The sequence below is a fragment of the Bidens hawaiensis genome, unplaced genomic scaffold (genome assembly GCF_021521415.1).
Source record: "Bidens hawaiensis isolate Kalapana, Puna unplaced genomic scaffold, B.hawaiensis_p1.1 tig00000326_1, whole genome shotgun sequence".
Taxonomy (NCBI): domain Eukaryota; kingdom Viridiplantae; phylum Streptophyta; class Magnoliopsida; order Asterales; family Asteraceae; genus Bidens; species Bidens hawaiensis.
In genome coordinates this window covers 3,139,518-3,144,968 of record NW_027491025.1, presented here as the reverse complement: position 1 = coordinate 3,144,968, position 5,451 = coordinate 3,139,518, and the positions used below count along the sequence as shown (strand labels likewise).

Sequence of the window (5,451 nt, the reverse complement as noted above, 5' to 3'; positions counted from 1 at the left end):
TGGCCCATGTCTACTTGTAACTCTTGGTAATACCATATATAATTGTTCGTATAAAACACAGGTTCTTTCCAACACAAACCAACCATAGACAATGATTGACCTTGGCTTTTGTTTCTGGCCATTGCGAAACATATTGCAAGGGAAACTGTCGTCTTTGAAATTTATATACTATTAGTTTGTTGTCTGTTGGAGTTAATGGTGTTCAATGGATCAAAATTAGATGTCCAATATTAGTTCTAAAATGATTTTTGCTTCAATAACATGAGTACCTAAATATATGATATTAGTCTAGTACACTTACACAACCCTTCTCCTGGCTAAGATTTATAGGGGAGGGATATTTGAGAACCATGTTGAGTTTTAAGAACTTAAGAACTCAATTCTAGGCCACATATTTAATTAAATGGATTGGAATATGTGGTTGAGATTAAATCTGGCAAAAAAGTCAAAGTATGAGAGAGAATAAATATGTAAGTGGTTAAGCTAACTTTTACGTCTATTACACATGTGTAAAAAGTAGACTCGGTGCGTAAAAAATTCTGTAATTTTTTTACGTGTATGTAACTTACATATATTACGCATGTGTAAAAAAAATTCGAAAAAAAAAATCGTTACACTGAGTTCTTTCGAGTTCTTAAAACTCAAAGGGGTTCTTAATTGAAATCTCCCCAAGATTTATAAGTAGCATCATATAATCCCAACTTTTAGTATAAGCTTGTGGTTTGGTAGTACGGTTATTCTTAGACCATTAATAATGGTCTTTTGTTTAAAATATTTAATATTAACAGAATTTATGATATATTTTTGTGCTATATTTATAAATGTTATAAGAGAAATTAAATACGGTGTTGTTATTCGTGTAATATGGGAAGATTAACTTGATTAAAAGGCCTGTTTTATTTTAATTAGAATCCCTCCATATTTAAGGTCACAAAATGTAACTCTTTGAACGGAATCCTTGTTTGCAGAGATTTTCATCCAAAAATTCGTTTTGCAGGTTTTTTAAAGTATAGTTTTGTCCTTTTATTAGATGAACTTTATTTTTTAAGTATTTCATCTAATTTCATTGAAAGTAATATAGAACATCGGAGAAAAGTTACATTTGAATAGATTCTAATTTGAGAAGATAAAGAATTTCCATTTCTAAATTAAGATTTTCACAATAATGGAAAAGATTTAATTGAACAAGAGGTCTTTTGATCAAAAGTACATAGTCCCTGTAGTACTACCGAGTCTCTGGAGGCTAAGGAACAGGTTCTTGTGGTGGCAGTTGGTGAGATTCCGGTGCCGGCGGCAGCGACGGTGGACAGGGGCGACAGAATTTGAAGGAGTTGGGAGAGTTTTGGGATTTAGGGTTTGACTGGAACAAAAGATCGTAGATCCGAATAAGACTAAACTGGGTGGGTAATGACCCATGTGGGATTCATATTTTGAAAATGGGTTAAAAAGTGTAAGAAGATATGAAAGAGTGACAAGTGGCATAAAATAGTAGTCTTTTATTAGAATAATATGATATGTTAACCCGTTTGATTCGTTTAGATAATATAAAGGTTAAACGAGCGTTTTCATTTTAAATGATTGTTAAGTGTATCGGGGTTAGAATTGATGTTTGACACTGATAAATGTATGGGTTGTGTTTTGGTTCCATGATTCATATCGTCAACCCAAACCCAGTGAAACTCAAGCTATAAACTTGACAAAGATCAATTTGAATTTATTTTAGTAAAAGTTTATCCATTTTAATCTAAACTCATTCCGCTTCTTATCAAACCCGAAAATACTATCGCCTCTAATGAAATCAGTGGGATTGGTTCCTCTTGGTTGAAAAGAAACAGGTTAATGCAAAGGGTAATTAACAAAATAAATGAACAAAATTATGAGAATTTTAAAGAAGGTGTTTAGGATTGCTTATTTTGAGCAACTTATGACTTATTGATTTTTGAAAAAATTAAACAGTGTTTGGTATTGTGATTTATTGTGAGGGGATATGGTTAATAAGTTACAAAGTTGTAACTTAATTATTAACTTACGAGAAAAAACATAAGGAGGTAAAATAAGGAAAACTAAACACCCACAAACATCAAAAAGATAACAAAGTTTTATAAAACTATAAAAGACTAAAAGCAAAAGGTTAACATTTCAAATGAACAAATTTGTGAAAAGTTTTACTTTCTCTCCAAGGAGCTGGTTACGGGCAACATACGAACCATCCATCTAATTAGTGTAGTGGGTAGGTGGGTGGCAAATGGTTCAACCTGAATTTAGATCTTTATTTCTATTTTATTTTTTTGAACCACGTTCTGATATTAGGTAGCTTGAAATGGTTCAACTTAAAATGTAGCCAGGCTGCATGGTACGTGGAGGGCTTTATGAGGCCGGTGAGGGTAGGTGACTTCCCATCCATAAAATTTAATTATGATAGTGTGCACATGTTACATATCATAGATTCATTTAAATGTAATTAGGTTTTATTTTAAACCATTTAAATTAAATTAACAAAAATTAATACACATGCATGGAGAATTGATTCTATACGGAACACAAATAATCCATTTTTAATCTTGAATAATTTTAGAATATAAAAAAATAATAATATTAATTTATTTCTCTTCTAAAACTATTATTATTATTATTATTATTATTATTATTATTATTATTATTATTATTATTATTATTATTGGAAGAGAGAGCGCACGTCGTTTAAGGCTTCACGTACCGTATGAAAGTATAATCCAAATTCAAAGAGACTAAATATAGACGATAGTTGATGAATTTCAAAAACCGCCTACGCTATCACGATCAATATTACAATCGTGGTCATACAAGCTAACACCTCTTAGGGTATGAAACCGACCTGTCAAAAATTTAATTATTATCACGGAGTGATAGTTAATAGACGATTTTTTTATAGACTTAGGCAGTTTAGGAATATAGGCAAAGTGGATTGAAGGCTTGAGTAACAAATATTTGGTGGCAATAAATTCAAATAAGGCAAAACTGCTGTATCCATGATTCCAATCTCTTTTAAAAAAAATTTCTTATTTGTTAATGATTTTCAAAAACTACTTAGTAATCAATTAAGTAGTTTTCCAAAGGAACCAACTTGAGAATTGCAAATTCAAGATTTCCAAGAATCAAATAGATACATATATTCAAATATTGATATTTTGATTGACCATGCGTCATTGTAAGTCAAATACAATTGCAAAACAAAGATAACATCAAACAATCATGTGGGAATTAAAACATTTGCCCCAAAATCCTATCTTTTGTTCCCTTTTCCTGTTTCTCCTGTACGTAGTAATAATAACAACAATAATAATAATAACTATAACAACACATACATCATATGATATGACCATTGTTTGGTCATGATCCAATTCTCACAAACACAACCAACATTCAAACCGGAATCTTAACCGGGTACTTATCAATCGAACCCGCCCACGGGTTCCCTTCACACCCGGCTGGTATCGACTTCAAAGCCCTCCACACCGCACTATTACACTTAAAACCCGACCCAAAAGCAATCTGCCACACACGATCGCCTTTCGTAACCCGTCCCTTTGCCTCAGCGTATGACAACTCGTACCACAAAGAACTACTAGACGTGTTCCCAAACCGGTGCAATGTCATCCTCGATGGCTCCATATGCCACTCGGTCAAGTTCATATTCTTCTGAATCTCATCCAAAACCGCCCGACCGCCCGCGTGAATACAAAAATGCTCAAATGCTAGCTTGAAATCCGGAATATAAGGCTTCACCTTCATTTTAAACACTTTTCTTTTCACAAGTGTGACAAAAAACATAAACTGTTCGGTAAACGGTAAAACCAACGGTCCCAAAGTCGTAATATTCGTTTTCAAGGCGTCCCCGGCGACAGCCATGAGTTCGCGTGCCAACGAGACACCAATAATACCCTTATCGTCCTCTCGCTGGTACACGCAGTTATAACACTTATCATCCGCTCCTTTATACTTGGCTCGCCTACGATCCCTCGACTTATTGGACAACAACATCGCGGACCCGCCCATTCGGAACAAACAATTACACAACAACATTGATCTTTCATTACCAGGGTACCAATTAAGAGTAACATTCTCCATACTCAAAACCACAGCATATGTATTAGGGTTTGCTTTAAGCATCTGTTGAGCTAAGTCAATTGATATTATCCCAGCACTGCAGCCCATACCACCAAGGTTAAAGCTCATAATATCCGGCCGAAGCTTATAATGATTAACAATCATCGACGAAAGCGAAGGCGTCGGATTAAATAAGCTACAATTCACAATCAAAACACTAATCTCTTGCGGCCGGATTCCGGTTTTCTTAAACAAAGAATCAAGAGCACCAAACATTACAAGCTCGGCCTCGGCACGAGCTTCTTTCATAGTTAGCCGAGGCGGACGAGCCGTAATACCTTTAGGTAAGTACGTCTCGTCGCCGACACCCGATCGGGTGGCAATCCGTTGCTGAAAGTTCAACATTTCCGGTTCAAAAAACCCGGACTCTTCGGACATCTTTGTAAACCCTTCGTTGGTGATTTTACAGTCGTCTTCGGGTTTGTAACACGCGAAGTCGACTAGATAAATCGGGGTTGGACGTTTAGCCCAGTAGACTCCGGTTAAGAAGAATAATATTATACCCCCCGTGAGACTAGTGGCAGTGTCAAAACTGGTGAAGACTAGGGTTATGGTATGTAGGTTATTAATATTAACCCCAGTGAGCTGGACAACAGTTGTTAATATTAATGGGAAGAGAATGAGAAGTGTGACAAGAGTTGCAGGGTTACAAGAATACCCATAACCCAACTTCACATATTTGAGTTTAACTGACTGTAAAAAGTCTGGAAGCTTTCGCCGGATTTTGATGACGGCGGAGGAAGAGTCTTTGACGGCAAGCTCCGCCGTTAGTCTTTCGTTTTCCATGTCAACTGTAGTATTATTATTAATATGATGATCCATGTGTAAAGATGAATATGAATATGAATATGAATATGAATGGGTTATTATAATTTATAAAGATAAAGAGATGGTGGATGTTTATAGCATTAAATGAGGAAGGTGGTGGCTAGGTTGTTACCGGAGGAAGTTGAAGATAGCTCAACGACTTGAACGTTTCCATTATTTATAAATGAAGTTGGATTTATGTTGGTGGGAACACTAGCTTTTGGTCAAACCTATAATTTATTTTTCTTCTATATTATGTACGTACGCATCTGGTGAAAGTTTTGTAAGTTATGTGAACAAGAAGTTGTTTGATTTTTCTTTTTTTTTTCCCATAAACTTCATGTCTTGCATCTTATAAGTTAAGATTCTTACAAGTAATGTTAAAAATTAATAAAAGTCCATAAACGTGCAAGAAAATACAATGAATTTGTACTTGAGTATAGAAAAAACTTAATGTTCAATATTTTCTATTTTGAGTTGTTTATTGTATATTTTTTT

At 34.6% G+C, this 5,451-nt stretch overlaps 1 pseudogene; it reads right to left on the bottom strand.

Moving 5' to 3' along the window:
* Nucleotides 1-3,124: 3,124 nt before the first annotated feature.
* LOC143622161 (3-ketoacyl-CoA synthase 1 pseudogene) lies at nt 3,125-5,000 on the bottom strand (annotated as a pseudogene).
* Between the last annotated feature and the right edge of the window lie 451 nt (nt 5,001-5,451).